Below are 17,014 nucleotides of genomic sequence, written 5' to 3'. Positions count from 1 at the left end.
TCGCTATTTATTCCTTAAAGTTCGCTATTTAGGAAATGCAAAAAACTTTGATGATACATATGGCGGTTCATCTCTAACAAGATAAGAAGCATAGGGATACATTTATGATGACTGGCGCATCACCAGGGATGTGTTAGTCATTCTGTGCCGCTGTTCCGTCACCTATGGTGTGCTGCATTTACAATGCGGCGCATCATGGGGCAAAAACAGCACAGATGCGTGATGTATCTGTGCCGTAAAGGTGGCGCATTGCTGGAGTTGTATCGCAAGTGTGATGAAGCTCCAGCAAGGGTCGGGGGTGCCCCTGTCGCAGGGTTTCTGTTCTCACACAGAACTGTGGACAGAGGATTGGAACCTCGGCGAATTAGGGTGTCCCAAAACTCACGTTAGTAATCAAAAACTCCTTAGCAAGCTAGGTACAGTGTCACATTGGATATAACAAACTCTCAATGTTTAGACAATCCAGAATATGAACTTATAGTACCTCAGGATACGTGGAACTCATGAACAGTCGGTCGTTATATATTTCTTAGAAACCAGAACATGGAGTTAAGAAGAACACATGTGTATTTGAAATGTTTATTTACTAATGCCGTCTTCTCAGGCGTAGTATCTTAGATAATACAAGTACAGATATTATCAGTAGCAAAATTACCAGCATAGTTACTAGTACATAAAAAGCGAATGGTGATAGTATGTTAACATGCTGTAAATGAATAAGAGTTAGCAACACTTATAAGCAGCCGCGGGCCGTGGAGGGAGTTACGGTGAGGCAGGGAGGCGGGGAGGGGGAGAAGCAGGGTGGAGAATACAAGTACACATATTATCAGTAGCAAAATTACCAGCATAGTTACTAGTACATAAAAAGCGAATGGTGACAGTATGTTAACATGCTGTAAATGAATAAGAGTTAGCAACACTTATAAGCAGCCGCGGGCCGTGGAGGGAGTTACGGTGGGGCAGGGAGGCGGGGAGGGGGAGGGGCAAGGTAGAGAGGGCTCCACCCTGCTTCTCCCCCTCCCCGCCTCCCTGCCTCACCGTAACTCCCTCCACGGCCCGCGGCTGCTTATATCTCACCCTCCCTAATACACATATTATATTATTTGCTAAGAAGGTCTCTTTGTGTTGGTTTAGGGCGTGCCCATACTTTAGTGTCTTAGATTTGAAGGAATCACATCAGCATACACCAGCTCTCTCTTCATGTGAACCGCATCAACTGTTGTGTATGTGTGTTCGGCAAAGCAATATAAAACCCGCCTCATGCCCAGAATTGGAAGAAGTTGCACTTATGTTATGAGTATGAAGTCGTGGAGATCAGACCTCATAACAATTCTGTATCGTGTTGTTCTTGAAACTTTAGCACTCGCTGTACAGATATAGTTTAACAAGCAAAGCAGATAGTAGAGCAATAACATATTATTCTCATGTAAACCACGATGAACTACTAGGTGGAAAGCTAAAGCAACAACTAAGTGTCGTGTGCAAAAGTTGCAAAAAAGGAAAAATGGCGTTTAAACCGGTAATGAGCCCATGCTAACTTAACACGGTGTAAAGATATCCAGGACCTAGATGACACCTCCCCATGATCCGGAAACGAACTGAATAAGATAATAGAAGTGCCATCTCATGAGAGCAGATTGCAAGTTTATATGTGGACGGTCCGCAAGGTAAAGCATTAAAAACTAGGAAAATGTAATGCTAAAGAAAAATAAAACAGCCAAGTACTTTATCGAGTCTTAAGCCAATAGGCAAGGTAAATAATAAAAACTTGACAAATAAGTCAATGAATTGTCAATGAAATGCTAGTACTCAGCATATCAAACATGAAAAAGGTCTATGACATAACTGTGTATGCAAAATAAGCTGCAACAGCCTCCAATAGGAAGTCACCGTCTTCATCCGAAAACAGTTCAGCCATCCAATTTAAAAGCGGAAAAGAACATACGTGCTCTCCCAGCACCGGATCCTCTATCACCATCAGAGGACAGCTCGGTGGGTTTTCAAGAAAGCTCTGTTCCAAGAAAGACTGTGCTGCCGCCAGTAAATTCCAGGGACCAAGTAGTCCATGCATCAATGCCACAGCCATAATCCTTTCGCCAGGACAAACCAACTCGTGAGTAATGATAGGAGTCATCAGCTGATTAAAGTCGACGTCAGGAGAAACCGGTCCGCAGAGACACAAATCAATGGCCCAATCGAAATCACAGGTCAGGCAGTGAAATACAGGCTGGACACAGGTGAAGTAGGAGAATCGAAAAGATAATCCATATGCCGTGCTTAATATCGCCAACGGCATTGTGCCATAATATTCTAGCATGCGATTGCGGAACAGTGTCAGCAGCTGCAGGGTGGGAGGTTGCATAGGAGGGACATCCATATTTAAAAATGTAAAAAAGCACAAGAGCGTCCGCTGGTAATGCAAGTAAAAATGCCAATCCACGAACCAGAGTGGAGAAAATAGAATGAAAGGAAGCAGGGATGACTCCAAAGATTTTCTCAAATGAAGTCACGAGACCACTGGTAACAACTTTAAAAAAGTGCGCCAGGGCCTTTGTGGAGGATGCGTTAAAGATAGTCGGAACCATCTTGCTGAAATTGAAAGGCAAATCTGAATTGAAAAGGGTCTGCACCTGTGTACGGGTGTTCGCTATGTGAAGCACGAAAGTTTCACGGGCCGAACTCAAGGCCACCTCTCTCTGAGACAAAAGAGCTCTTATTCTTGCCATGCCGTTGAAATCTGTCCCAAGGTTGGTATTTGTGGCCAGATTGAAAACTCCCTATGTTCATGTGTGGGAGGAAATAGAACATTTCTGCAGCAAATAACCCGTTCACTTACTGTTACGATAAAAGGAATACTTTTAATTAACTCAGAACAATCTTCATTATTGAGCATCAAATAACTACCATTTTCCAACAACTTGAACGTGGGGATGATAGCAGGAACTGGCGTGCCTTGCAACACGCAAGCCATATTTGGTCGGTGTTTGTTGCATGAACCGTGTAACTGTATGTGCCTACACATTAGTGAATGATCTGCCGTCTCAGTGCATTCCTCTCCATTCAGATAAACTTCTTGATCATCTTTGAAACATCTGTATGTGTATGGAAGCGACCAGACCTCATGAAGAAAAGCACTACCTAAAGGTTCATAACGACCTATTGGTATATATTTCATACAATTTGAAAACTTATATAAAGCAAAAGGCAGCGTTATTAAACCGTGGATAAGGCACGTTGCCAAAAAACCCGCAATCCTCTGCTGATGATGTCACTGAGCATGTCATGAATGATGTAATATGTGACATCATCAGCAGTGGATTACGGGTAATAGTATCTCTAGTTTACTCCCCTATAGCTGTCTTTCTTTTAACATAAGTGTCTGTTTCCTTCCCTTATACTTACTGTTTTTGGTTAGCTTCCGGTTCGCGTACCGGCGAGCGAACTGGGAAGCGAACTAAGAGAAATAGAGGTTGGCACAGTTCCAAATATTGTACCAATTTTTTAATAACGGGGAGGTAGTTCTGAAAAGAACTTTTTTTTTATTGTTTTTGTTGTTTTATATTTTTTTTATTATTTTTCGGAACATTTTTTTACTTTTTTTGAATTTTTCTGAACAGTTTTATATTTTTGGGGGTTTTTCTTGGAGGGGGCAATGAAAACGATTCATTGTAAAGGGCTCAACAGGAGCAACAAAACAAAAAAAGAAGTATTTATTATTTTGGGCGTTTCGTACAAACTTGCATATGATAGTCAATAGCTCTGTTGATCAGAGTGATGCTTCTTTCTCCGTAGGAAATGAATCCATCGCAAAATACGCAGATGTGTTTTACTTCACCAAATTTCATTTGTATATTTGGCACCATCTCCCTGCCCTCTGGTCCCGTTACTTCCGGTACAACAGATCTTCTGGCCATAATAGGGAGATTATCTAGGTCGTTCCGAAACTGTGCAGCACTGTAGTTGTTAGGATGCCACCTAGTCATATGGCGATGCATTGTGTAGTTTCCAAAACTGTATTTTTTCTCGGTTCCTCTGGACAGTCTATCTTGACATATAAGGCAAGTTACGTATCTTGCATTTACTTTTTTCTGACCTTTGGGAATTTTAAAAAATTGCCAAATGAAGTTTTCTTTCCGGTGAGACGTCCTGGGCTGCTCAGGCAAAAACTGCCTCTCTTCGTGCTCGTCGTCCTGTTCCTCTTCTTCCTCTTCTTGTTGAATTATAACTTGAGCAGGTGGTCCACTCTTCCTTGGATGTGGTGGAGGTGGTGGGGAAGCACCAGCTGAAGCTACTAAAGAAGCCATTGCTCAGTGATCACAAAGGGTCTTTCTCTCACAATGATGAAAGTCAGAGTGAGGAAAGAAGGAGGGATTTTCATCATTTGGGAAAAACAAGAGTTCTCAACCAATCAAAAGTGTTCATTTTAGATTATATGACCTAGTCTTACATCATTAGGAAACCAAAAGTGAAATGAACCAATGAAAAGTGTTATTACCAAGTCACATGACTTGCTGTGTTTACGTTAAGCGCTTTGCAGGGCCTCCCGGTTTGCTTCCAGAAACCTGCGCTTTGCGACTCGCTTCGCGTACCAGTTCGCTAACGTAGCACGTCATATGACGTATCACGCGAGAACGTGAAACGTCATGCGGACGGGAGGCGTCACGATGTTGTTTTCTAACGCGGCACTTGCGGTAAAGAAACATTTACCGGCTCGCGGTCTATTTCGCGGCATCAAGGTCAGCTAACGGGAAGCTTCCCGATGCGCGAAGCGGGAACGAAGAAAAAAAAATATTTAAAAAAAAAATTATTCATAAACATATAAAATATATTTTTGGATTTAAAGAAGAATACATTTTACAGCTACAGATATTAGCTGTTAAAAAACCAATGAAATTCACAGAAAAAACCATAGGTTATAGACCATATATAGTTAGGAATTAGCATTTACAAAACCTTGAAAATTCACTGAAAAAACCATAGGTTATAGACCATATATAGTTAGGAATTAGCATTTAGAAAACCTTATTTTACTCACACAAAACCATTGAAATTCCATATATAGTTAGTTGCACTAACTATATATCACGCACCCGCAATCCACTGCTGATGATGTCACATATTACATCATTCATGACATGGTCAGTGACATCACTGATGACATCACTGATGACATCTCAAATGACATCACTGATGACATCATCTAGTGTCTGTGTGTTTTTGTAAAGTTTAAATGCGTTTTACATATTGAAGAATGAGTGGATGTATGGAAGACTGAGTGTGTGTGTGGCTGGCTGGGAGGTGTGTGACTCTGTGCATATCAATGTGTACTTGTATCAGTGATTGTATAAGAGAGTAAGTATGTGTTAGTATATGTGTGAAAAGTATGGTGTTCTGTGTTTAACTATAAATGAGGAAATCGAAGTGTGATTGATTCTTCACAGGACTGACTAGGTGTATGAGTGCATATGATAGTGTTCTAATAATAACTGACTGTATGTATGAGTAATTGTATGGGTGAATGAGTGAATGTGTGTGTAGACGTACGAATCAGTGAGTGCGTATGTAGTAACTGGTATTGGTGTGTCATGATGTCATCAGTGATGTCATTTGAGATGTCATCAGTGATGTCATTTCAGATGTCATTAGTGATGTCATCAGTGATGTCACTGAAGTATGGTGTTCTGTGTTTAACTGTATAGATGAAGAAATGGAAGTGTGATTGATTCTTTACAGGACTGACTTGGTGTGTGAGTAACTCCATGGATGAGTGGCAGTGTGTGACTGTCTGCATAGGTGTATGAGTGCATATGATAGTGTTGTAATAATGAGTGACTGTATGTATGAGTGATTGTATGGGTGAATGAGTGAATGTGTGTGTAGACGTAGGAATCAGTGAGTGCGTATGTAGTAACTGGTATTGGTGTGTCATGATGTCATCAGTGATGTCATTTGAGATGTCATCAGTGATGTCATCAGTGATGTCATTTGAGATGTCATCAGTGATGTCATAAGTGATGTCACTGACCATGTCATGAATGATGTAATATGTGACATCATCAGCAGTGGATTGCGGGTGCGCGATATATAGTTAGTGCAACTAACTATATATGGAATTTCAATGGTTTTGTGTGAGTAAAATAAGGTTTTCTAAATGCTAATTCCTAACTATATATGGTCTATAACCTATGGTTTTTTCAGTGAATTTTCAAGGTTTTGTAAATGCTAATTCCTAACTATATATGGTCTATAACCTATGGTTTTTTCTGTGAATATATATATATATATATATGTATTACCTACTGGCGGTCGCCAGTAGGTATATATAGTTAGGATTTTTTCTCTATGGGATTTTTGAAAATTCTATGTCTAATAACTTTGGCGTTTGTGGACGGAATTGGCTGAAATTTTCAGGAAAATGGCACATTTTGTTTCTGAGTAGCCCTTGAAAATTTGGGGGGGGTTCATCAAGGGGGGGCCGAGAAAAAAGGGGGGTCCCAAAACGTGTTTTTAACATTGAGTTTTCCATAGGGCGGTTGGCCTCACTTTTAGCCCGAACGGCTGAATGGATTTGCACGAAACTTGGCAAAATTGTAGGGACTGGTAGCCCGATGTGCCTTTTGTAGGTCTCAATATATGTGCTCCAGTGGATTTTGAGAAATTAACGTTCAAAAAAATATATATATCTGTAACAGCGGACCGGGCAGCGGCCCAGGACGCGTACTTGTCGCGCAACGGAGCTTTGTGAAGCGAAGCTGATTGGTTCTCCGGCGTCTGTCAACATTCCAAACAGTCCGTAGCGGCCGCCATCTTGTCTCTCGGTAGGATCGAGAGACAAGAGGAGGCCGAAGTGAAGGGGCAAATGACCATAAGGGGGCATAGTACATTGTCGCTCACCCCCTAGGTTTGATGTGGAGGTTTTAAAAGGGCCCCGCGGGGCAAAAAAAAATAAAAATAATAATAATCGAACAGCTGAATGGATTTGCACGAAAGTTGGCAAAATTGTAGGGACTGGTAGCCCGATGTGCCTTTGCTAGATCTCAATATATGTGCTCCAGTGGATTTTGAGAAATTAACGTTCAAAAAAAGATATATATCTGTAACAGCGCACCGCTTCGCGTACTTTCCGCGTTACGGAGCTTTGCGAAGCGAAGCTGATTGGCTCTCCGGCGTCTGTAAACATTCCAAACAGTCCGTAGCGGCCGCCATCTTGTCTCTCGGTAGGATCAAGAGACAAGAGGAGGCCAAAGCGAAGGGGCAAATGACCATAAGGGGGAATAGTAGATCGTCGGTGACCCCCTACGTTTGATGTGGAGGTTTTAAAAGGGCCCCGCGGGGCAAAAAAAATAATAATAAAAATAATCGAACGGCTGAATGGATTTGCACGAAACTTGGCAAAATTGTAGGGACTGGTAGCCCGATGTGCCTTTGCTAGGTCTCAATATATGTGCTCTAGTGGATTTTGAGAAATTAACGTTCAAAAAAAGATATATATCTGTAACAGCGCTCCGCTTCTCGTACTTTTCGCGTTACGGAGGTTTGCGAAGCTGATTGGTTTTTCGGCGTCTGTAAACATTCCAAACAGTCCGTAGCGGCCGCCATCTTGTCTCTCGGTAGGATCGAGAGAGAAGAGGAGGCCAAAGCGAAGGGGCAAATGACCATAAGGGGGCATAGTAGATCCTCCCTGACCCCCTAGGTTTGATGTGGAGGCTTTGAAAGGGTCTCGCAGGGCAAAAAAAATATATACCGTTTTTTTAGTTTTTTTGCGTGGAGTGCGCCCGGTTCGCGAACCGGGAAGCGGTCTGGGGAGCGTACTTTCTTGAAAATTAGTGAAAAAAGTTAGAGTAAAATAATAATTGTGAGTGATCAGATGTAGGGTAGCTCTGAGAAGAGCTTTTGGGTTTATGGTACATTTAGGTACTTATAAGTAGGTACCAATGCACAGTCTTAAATTCAGAGTGAAAACTCTGTTGCCCTCATCTGAGAAGTGAACTCCATCTGCTCTGTAGATATCTTGCATGTAGTAACGCAAGTTATTGTTGTACAGGGAGCCCATTCCATGGTCTCTCATGTAAGCTGAAACAGATTTGTTTACATGCTTCCTCGATTTCTCAATTTGTGGACAAAATTGGTTCGACCACCTCCATTTCTGTCTTTGGCATATATTTGAATATACCAAGGCAGTCTGAGGAAAAAGTGCCATCAATTGCTCAAAGGTGTCCTTTAAAAGCATTTCCAGACCTACCCCAGTCAAAGTGCCCAAATCATTACCTCCACAGTGCACAATTAACAGGTCAGGTTTTGGCAAATGCATAAAGGTTTTCACCAATGGTATCAATTGGTGACATTTTAATCCTCTGTGGCCAAACCACTTAATTTCCACATCTTGTAAATTGAGGTTAGGTAAATTCCTGTTTTCAGCGTACCTTTGAGCCCAATAGATGTAGCTATGTCCAACAATCCAGACAGAAAACATGGCGAGAGAAGGTTCTCCTGCAGTCAGATGAAGTGTGGCAATGAAATGGCAGTTGAAAAAATGAGAGTGTAAAATGAAAAAAACTGAGGAGTTTCTGTGTTAATGAAGCAGTAAGAGTGATTGGTGGATTTTGATTGTTCAAAACAGAAAGTTAGTGTGCATGGATGAGTTCGTTGAAAGATGTATTTTGAGTGGCGAAGAAAAAATCATTAAATGAAAGAATGCTTTGGATATGCAGGTGCACTGAGAGTTCAGAGTTCAATTGCAACATTGTTGTGTGAGAGGTCTTGCAAGAGGTGGTTGCTATGCAGAAAAAGCAGAGAGGGGGCAGAGGGGGGAAGGGTTTTGCTTTGAAAAAAAGTGAGGGAAGAGTTTTGATTGGGTGACATGAGAGATCTGTGTGAGGAATTACAGCATTTCTGTGCTTTTGATAGCTGCAGACTCTGGAGTGCATACCTTTTGCTCTGCTGAAGACAAATTGGTGTGTTTCTGAGACTGTTTTGAAACTCAAAGTATTTGCTAAGGTGAGAAAAAATTTCTTTAATTTAGATAGAAAATAGTGTGCTTTAAGGAGAAAATTATGAAGAAAGTTGTGTTTTTCAAATGTTGCTTTGTCTCAAGTGTTTCACAAATAGATTTTGTTTCTTTGAGAAATTGTAATTGGAGAAAATGTGAAGTATTAGTACTGACAGGGCTTTTATGTGCATAGGAGCTGTGGAGTGTTTTCAAATTATGACTTGTAAATCGTTTTTGAGAAAAAGCAATGGTTTTAATATTGATGAGAAGGACATAATGGTGTCTGCTTCTTTATAAGGTAATTGAGAGTCTCTGATGTTATTTTTCCCATTTCAATGTAAGAAGTTTGTCTGTGGAGCAAATTGCTTGTAAATATGCTCCCACCTGTGCATGGCAAATTTAGATTTTGAATGTTTCCGTTACATAGGCATGTTAAAGGTGACTGAAACATGCTGCAAAGGCAATCAAAAAATGCTTTTATGTGTCTTAAGGACATTTTAAGTCATTTCCCCATGTGCAGTGTTTTCAAATTATGAGTTGAAAATCGTTTTTGAGGTAAAGGAATGTTTTCAAAATTTATGTGCGCCATATGACCCCAAATTTTTTTTTCAGGGGTGCAGCAGGGTGTTCTTGAGACACCCCTGCACCGTCGGAAAAATTCGTAATTTGCGATGAGGTAATTGCTAATCGCAAATTGCACCTTCATTCCTATGGGCCTCCTGCTGCATGGAAATGAATGGGTAATCTTGCTGAAATGCAAAGTCGAATCTGTATTTAAAAGGGTCTGCAGCTCTGTACGGGTGTTCGCTATGTGAAGCACGAAAGTTTCAAGGGGCCGAACTCAAGGCCACCTCTCTCTGAGACAAAAGAGCTCTTATTCTTGCCATGCTGTTGAAATGTGCTCCCAAGGTTGGTATTTGTGGCCAGATTGAAAACTCCCTATGTTCATGTGTGGGAGGAAATAGAACATTTCTGCAGCAAATAACCCGTTCATTTACTGTTACGATAAAATGAATACTTTTAATTAACCCAGAACAATCTTCATTATTGAGCATCAAATAACTACCATTTTCCAAGAACTTGAACGTGGGGATGATAGCAGGAACTGGCGTGCCTTGCAACACGCAAGCCATATTTGGTCGGTGTTTGTTGCATGAACCGTGTAACTGTATGTGCCTACACATTAGTGAATGATCTGGCGTCTCAGTGCATTCCTCTCCATTCAGATAAAGGTCTTGATCATCTTTGAAAATCTGTATGTGTATGGAAGCGACCAGACCTCATGAAGAAAACCACTACCTAAAGGTTAATAACGACCTATTGGTATATATTTCATACAATTTGAAAACTTATATAAAGCAAAAGGCAGCGTTATTAAACCGTGGATAAGGCACGTTGCCAAAGCAGTGAACCTTTTGGATTTATACTGGAAATGTTAAAGGAAGAATTACGGAGTAGGGCCTGTAAATCTTTAATGGACAACGAGTAAAATTACTCCAACCATCATATTCCTCTAACTCCGGGATAGTAGGGGTGTTTAATTTTTTAGAAGTAGCCAATCCAAAGCATTTGGTCTGGGAAATTGTTTCATTCACAAACAACATATGATTTGGGATGAGACATGCACGGTGGAAAGCCTCAGTGCCTTGTACCTGCCAGGTTCGTGAACCCCAAACTGATGTAGATCCTGGATATTTTTACACTGTGTTACGTTAGCATGGGCTCATTACTGGTTTAAACGCCATTTTTCCTTTTTTGTAACTTCTGCACACGATACTTAGTTGTTGCTTTAGCTTTCAGCCTACCTGCGTCAAGATCTATGCCTGCTTCAAGCAGGCGCAGGGTTTTGATGTAGCTTTGTCCTATCTGATTGTAAATGCGGCACACCGTGGGTGGCAGAGCAGTGGTGCACGTTAACTGGTGCATCCCTGGGGATGTGCTAGTTAATATAAATCTGCCCCTTTACATTTAATTATGTGCAGGGGACACAGAGTAGGTGAGGTTTATCCAAGGTTAAGAAGAGATGAGTCCTGTTCAGTGAAAAATTGGAGATAGGCTTCAGTATATTATATACTTAAGTAGTGTGTTAAGTTTTTGATGACTGTTATTAATTTACTGTTGGGTAATAGTGGTTAATAACATTTTTTATTATATTTTACCCACAGATTCAACTGCAGATTATTTCAAGATTTTAGGATGCCTAGCAAAGAAAGAGTAAGAAAGGCTGCAAAACGTCAAAGACAGCAGGACCATGGAAGAATGCAGCAGTCCTCTAACAAAAAGATTTGTCAAGTCACCAAGAAAGCACCGGGTAAGAGTCGAAAAACAGTCATAAGAAATATGTGTAGTAAAAAAAATATTACTACAGAAAATGTTTCAGTCCAGAAAAGGAGACAGAATTCAAATGGTAAGGAAAGGCCAATGAGAAATGTTACTGCTAGAGTAAGAGATAACTCTATGCATGAAAGTAGAAGGAAACAAGAGTTTAGGGATATTCGTAAACGAATGTTCCGCAACAGGATAATTGGGAATTTGTTAAAAAATATTAAGAAAGGTCAGCAGAAAGTGGTTTTTTATAAGAGAAAAAAAATTGTTGAGAAAGTTATTGATCAGGCATTTGAAATTAAACGTAAGTTATTTATTTTGACAATCAATAGAATTCGGAAGCTAAACAAGGTAATTTATGATTTCAAAAGAAATAGTAGATGGAAGAGAATAGTTAATCGTAGTAATTTTTGTGAAGTTTTTTCTGGAGAATGGATGCATAGTTCAAGCTCTGAGGCATTTTTTAATGAGGAGAGTTATTTCCAGGATAATGATTTGGTGCATGCAGTTGACACCAGTGGTCGAGCTTATGAAGTGAAAGATGGTTGTCCAGTTGAAAAAGAAAAACTTGTGACAACAGAGATAGAAGAGGTGTTAGGTAATGAGGTTTTAGGGAGACGTCCTAAGGGTCCTGTGTACACCTGGAAGTGTAGTAGTATTTGCAGTGTACGACAGGATTCCATCAATTTGCTTTGTGATTTTATACGGTCATTTAGTAAGAACAGTTTGAAGCAGAAAATGAAGTTGTTGCAAGAATTAGATCCTTGCAGAGTGAGAGAAGTGATAGGTTTGCATGGTCATTCACTGGCTTGTCTTTCCAGGAGAGTATGCCAGAGTGTTTTTCATCATTTCAGGATGCTAGCAGTGCATCATAATAAAGTGAGGAAATTAGTTAGAATGTTGTATTATGCTAAGAGTCCAGCAATTATGCTTAAACAATTATGCGCTGCTCTTTTGCATGGTTCTGAAATAGATGTGAAGAATATATGTGAAGAAATTGAGTTTTGTTACTTTGGAAGTAAAGAGGAGAATGTTGAAATTGACCAAGAAGAAGAGAGTAATGTGGAAGATAGTGTACAGGTTTCCAGTACAGATAATTTCCAGAGGGAAATTGCGACGTTTGAGGTGAAATCAAGTGAGAGGCCAAATTTCACTTGTGTGTGTTGTCGACGCACTTATTATAAGAATCAGACTAAGTTAGTGGATTTATATGGAAAAAGTGAAAGGGAAAATAATAGTGAATGGAAGGATTTTACAACATACTTGATGGTAGAAAATTGTTTTGATTTGGGATTGGATCAACGTGTGTGTACTTATTGTTGTAACAAATTAAATCAAAACCAGATGCCTGCTAGAGCAGTTCATAATAATCTGGAATTGGTTGAGATTCCTTCTGAATTGAAGGATTTAAATACTTATGAATCTATTTTGATTCAAAGTATCCATCCCTTTCAGGCTATTGTAAGAATGGAGCCAAAGACAGGGAAATTGCCTCCATCAGATTTACAGAGAGGATTAAAGGGAAGAGTTGTTTATTTGCCTCTAGATTTGAAGAAAAACATTAACACAATTGGAGTAGAAAAAGTGGAAGAGGAACCTCTTGTTATCTTACTTAATGGGGTTCCGACAAAGAATAAGAAAATATGGCAAGATTTAGTAGATGTTAGGAAAGTCAAAAGGGCAACATTGTATTTGAAAAAATATAATAAGTACTATAAAAATGTATATGTTGCAGAAGAGGAAGTAAGTGAGGAAGAGGATAACGATTTGTGTGCTGGTCAAATTGAGAAAGTAGAACCCTGTACTAGTGAAGAAATATATGAACATTATAGTGTTCATCCTTTGCATTCCAAGGAAGTCATGGGGAATGCTATTGAGTTGTTTCAAATGAAACAAGCGAAAGGGAGTCCCATTAGTGTTTGGGAGGAAAGTTTGGAAGCTCGGTGTTTCCCACAGCTTTTTCCAACAGGTCAGGGAGGAAGATATGATGAGCGACCTCATCAAATTCCTGCTTCTGAATACCGGACTTTGCGATTGTATGCAGGAGATCCTAGGTTTCGACAATGCATTCCTTATTTGTTTCATCTCCTGTTTGAAAGCGATCTGTCTGGACTGTCATATGCAGTGAACCACATCTTGAAAAGTGGTATACACATGCAAAACATCTCGGCAAGTGACTTTATGGATAAAGTCAATGTCCAAGACAGTATTTTGGATTCTCACCTGATTAATCTCATGGCGTGTCAGCGTGGTACTAATGAGTACTGGTACCGTCGTCATGGTGATTTAAAATGTATGCTAAGGAACTTAGGAACTCCCACATGGTTCCTCACTTTGAGCTGTGCTGAGTATGGCTGGGAAGACTTACTTGAATTTCTACGAGAGGCAAATGCTAATGTAGAAAACATCGAATTCAAGACACCCGGAGAACTGTGCTCTTTGGATCCAGTCAATGTATGTAGGTACTTCAATCATAGATTTGAAGGTATGATGTCTTTCATCATGAATAAGAAGAATCCACCTCTTGGAGAGGTGTTGGATTTCTTCTGGAGGAAGGAGTACCAAGCAGGAGGTGCTCCTCATATACATATGTTGCTGTGGATCAAGGATGCACCTAAATTTGGAACGGATGCAGACGACTCAGTGATGAGTTTCATAGAACAGTATTCTACGTGTGCTGTTCCAAACGCAAAGGAGAAAAAAAGCCTAAGAGAAAAAGTTCTACGTTTCCAAAGCCATCGATGTGGAAAGTACTGTCGTCGTAAATTCCGGAACAAAGACAAGTTCTACACCAAATGTCGTTTCGGCTTTCCACGATCGGTGATTTCTAAAGGAAGAGTGAACAGTTTGATGTCTTCGCTGCGACATAATGTGATGAAGAAATCACCTAAAAACACATACAATTTGAAGAGGAACGAAGAGTCTAAGTACATTAACGACTACAACCCGGTGATTTTGTCCATGTGGAATGCTAACATGGATATACAGTTTGTGGCTGATAACTGTATGGCTGTGGCTCGGTATGTGACATCTTACATCACCAAAAAAGAGAAGACAGAATTGAAGGATATGTGGGAGGACATTTCCCATGAAAAGAGCCTCAGCAAGAAGTTGTACAGTTTCAGTCTGAAGATGTTGTCGCATCGAGAAATCGGAGCTTACGAATGTTCTGACCGGTTGTCTTCAGCAAGTCTCTATGCCAAGTCCAGGAGTATTGTTTGGGCGAGTGTTGGTCTTGCTGCAACGCGTAATCGAGTTCTGAAACCTGTGCGGGAAATTGAGTATTTGGCGGAAAAGGAGCCAAACAGTACCGACATTTTGAAGAGCAACATGTTGGATACATATTATCCAAATCGAAGCAGTCACCTCGAGAATGTTTGTCTGTATGAGGTTCTGCAAAATTACATATTCAAGAGGAACATCAAAGAAGATACTGAGAAAGGAGTGTATGCTGTAATAGGAAGTGAGGGATGTCTGGTCAAGCAAAGAAAATGCCACTTGATAAACCATCGAAAATTGAGTGGCGAATCTCCTGAAAAAAAGGAGTTTTTCTATTTAGCACTTTTGCAACTTTTTAAGCCTTGGCGTGCAGAAGAGGAACTGCTTGGAGATTTCCTTTGTTACGAAGACTCATTCAATGCTGCCAAGGAGACCATAGAATGTCCTGCTTTTCCCAAATATGTAGAAATGTTGAATGTGGAAATTGAGCAGGAAGCAACGATTGCAGCCGAGATTGCCAGAGACAGTTCTCAGGACAGTCAGAGTTCTGCTTCATTGAGTCAGGATCCACTAGGAGGACCTCTTATCGAAAATGAAGCTGCCACTGCTATGAATGAAGTGGAAAGAGCCATGGCACATGCTCAGGAGGATGCGGTTAACTTAGAAGAGTTGGAAAGACAACTCAACGTTGAGCAGAGGAAAATATATGACGAACTTACCATGCAAATTGATCATGGATTAAGTCATGACAAGAAAGAGTGCTCATGTACGTCGTTGAAGCCTGTCCGACTGTACGTGAGTGGAGAAGCGGGAACTGGAAAAAGTTTCCTTATTAAAGCAATTTCATGTTATTTGCAGGAAAGGACAGAGTCATCGCTGTCTTGTGTTGTCACCGCTCCAACTGGACTGGCAGCACATAACATTAAAGGGATTACTTTACATCGTTTACTGATGCTGCCAGTGGAGCATGACAACAAATTAGAATATCACAAGCTATCTGGAGATGCTTGTTTTGAAGTTTCAAGAGTCTTGAGGAAAATGAAACTTCTTATCATTGACGAAGTAAGCATGGTTTCCAATGTCATGCTTGCCTTTGTGCATTTGAGAATGCAAGAAGTTCTCAAAACAGAGTATGATGTGTTATTTGGTGGCAAACACATCATTGTTTTCGGAGATCTTCTGCAGCTGACACCAGTGAAAGGGCAACCTGTGTTCAAAATGCTCACGCATGAAGATACCAGGAAGTGCTTAGGGAGTATTGGCAACGTCAATATATGGTTAAACTTCAATTATGCTGAACTGCATGAAAATATGCGTCAGGCAAAGGATGAAGTTTACAAGACTATTCTACAAGATGTTAGAATTGGAAAAGTGACCGAGCATGGGAAAGAAGCTTTACATGCACGATTACTGACAAATTTATATCCAGACGAAGATGTTGTGCCTGAGAATATTTTTCAGAAAGTTACTGAGAAAAAATCTGGAATATGTTTGATGCCAACTCTTGCAGAATGTGCCAAATTCAACAACAAAATGTTGCATTTAGAAAAGCAAGAGATTGTGAAATTGGAAGCTATTGACAGAGTAGAGCATATGGGATCAACAATTATTTTGTCTGAGAATCTGAAAACAAAATTGGATTCATTAGAGAAGAGTATATCTAAAACTGCGGGTTTTGAAAAGACTCTGAATGTGTGCTTGAACTGCCGTATAATTTTAAGAAGGAATTTACATGTTGAAAGAGGTCTGGTAAATGGATCAATGGGTAATGTTGTTGATTTTGTGAAATACAGAAATAGAGATGGAATTGAATTTTTAAAAATTAAATTTGATGGCATTGAGGAAGTACAGCTAATTGCTCGTTGTTCTGCTAGATTTTTGCTTGTAAAAGACTTATATGTTCGTCGTAAGCAGTTTCCTGTTTGCTTGGCATATGCGGTGACAATTCATAAATCGCAAGGTTTAAGTGTAGACTGTGCATTGGTGAATATTGGCAGTTCTGTGTTCAAGGAGGGTATGGCATATGTGGCATTGTCACGAGTTAGGACTTTATCGGGATTGTACTTGATTGAGTGTGATGTCACAAACATTTGTGCGGATCTAGATTGTGTTAAGGAATACAATAGGTTGAGAAGAGAGTATGCGCCACATTTGCCTCAGTATCCTTTGTTTGAGAAACGTGTGGTAGGCCGGAAACGAAGAAATGTGACCAATACTGGGGAGGTTGTAGCAAAAAGACGAAAAGTCGATGAACCTGAAATTACAAGCAGAAACAAAAAGGATTCTGTTGAAGATGTTGTTGGTTTTCAATTTGAAAACAGTTCTGGTGTCAACTGCTATGCTAATGTAGTAGTTAATGTTTTGTTTTCTCTAGAAAATGTAAAAGAAGAGATTGTGGTCAATTCTGATCAAAGATTTTGCAGTTTGTTAAATTCTGTGTTAGAGAAATGTAGCACTGATAGAACAAACATAGAAAGTGTG

Source organism: Lissotriton helveticus, chromosome 3_1, assembly GCF_964261635.1.
Source record: "Lissotriton helveticus chromosome 3_1, aLisHel1.1, whole genome shotgun sequence".
Taxonomy (NCBI): Eukaryota; Metazoa; Chordata; class Amphibia; order Caudata; family Salamandridae; genus Lissotriton; species Lissotriton helveticus.
This window is presented reverse-complemented; position numbering follows the sequence as displayed.